The 1,487-nt window shown below is 42.6% G+C and overlaps 1 pseudogene; it reads right to left on the minus strand.

The window, feature by feature from the left end:
• Positions 1–246: 246 nt before the first annotated feature.
• LOC113905099 lies at positions 247–1,233 on the minus strand (annotated as a pseudogene).
• Between the last annotated feature and the right edge of the window lie 254 nt (positions 1,234–1,487).

The raw sequence follows: 1,487 nt of genomic DNA on the forward strand, positions 1-1,487 counted from the left end.
TTGTATAAAGAATTTAGTACAGTAGAAATACATACTCTATAATCATCTCACTAGGGATTCATAGGTGTTTTTTCTATTGCACATCCTAAATCTATGCACATTAATGTTAAAGCCTTAGCAGAGTACATTAAAAGTTATAAAAAGCACCTAGCAAAGTACCTATCCATTAAGCATTCAACAAATTTTAGTTTCTGGGCCTTTTTTAATGTCAATGATCTGCAAAATTTATTGGGTTTTTTTTGTATTTTACAATAGATAAAATCCTCTACATAGACAAATCATCATACTATTGGCTTCATGAACAGGCTACATTATTCTCCTCTTCGTCAAATTCATCATGGCATTTTTCACCTCTGTGTTTCTCACTGTATAGATGATAGGATTTAACATGGGAGTGAGGATTGCAAAGAACACAGCCACCCACTTGTCCACAGGATAGGTGGCCACAGGACGCATGTAGGTGAATATACAAGGGACAAAAAAGAACACCACTACTGTAAAGTGGGAGCCACATGTAGAGAGGGCCTTGCGCTGTCCTTCAGAGCCATGGGATTTCAGGGAGCTCAGGATGACTGTGTACGAGATGAGGAGCATGAAAAAAATGAGCAAGCACATGGCTCCACTGTTTGCTGCCACCACTATACCGAGCTTGTAGGTGTCACTGCAGGCAAGCTTTAACAGTGGAAAGAGGTCACACATGAAGTGATCGAAGATGTTGGGACCACAGAAGGTCAAGTTGACCATGAAAATAATCTGCACAGTGGCATGCATAATCCCCCCGATCCAGGCCACCACCAGCAGGAGCTGGCAGAGCCCCTGTCGCATGATGGTTGTGTAGTGCAGAGGCTTGCAGATGGCCATGTAGCGGTCATAGGCCATGACGATGAGGAGTATGATCTCTGATCCTCCCAGGAAGTGCTCCACAAAGAGCTGAGTCAGGCAGCCTCCCAAGGATATGGTTCTCCTCTCGTACAGTAGGTCAGTGATCAATTTAGGGGTGGTGACGGATGTGTAGGAGGCATCTATGAAGGCCAAGTAAGTGAGAAAGAAGTACATGGGAGCAGAAAGTGTGGGGCTGAGGGAGATGGTAATGACAATGAGCAAGTTGGCCAGAACAGTGAATAGGAAAATGAACAAAAACACAATGAAGAGTATTTTCTGCAAGAGTGGATTCTGTGTGAGTCCCAAGAGAACAAATTCAGTCACATTGTTTGGAGGTATAACAACATCCATTTGGGAAGTAATACCTTCTTGGGGCCTGAATTTCCTACAAAGGAATAAAAAGTGGCACCTGTTAATCATGAAAGATTTGTGGTCTGAATTTCTTAGAACAAAACAGAACAGTCTCTATAGCTGTGGCTCAAGTCCTTGGCAGTTTTGCCCCAGTAATTGTTTCAAATCATTCTTATTTTTTTCATGATGTGTTCCATCCCTTCAGACACCCAGCACCTATCACCTGTAAAATATTGGGAGGGAAACACATGATG

The sequence above is a fragment of the Bos indicus x Bos taurus genome, chromosome 15, assembly GCF_003369695.1.
Source record: "Bos indicus x Bos taurus breed Angus x Brahman F1 hybrid chromosome 15, Bos_hybrid_MaternalHap_v2.0, whole genome shotgun sequence".
NCBI lineage: Eukaryota > Metazoa > Chordata > Mammalia > Artiodactyla > Bovidae > Bos > Bos indicus x Bos taurus.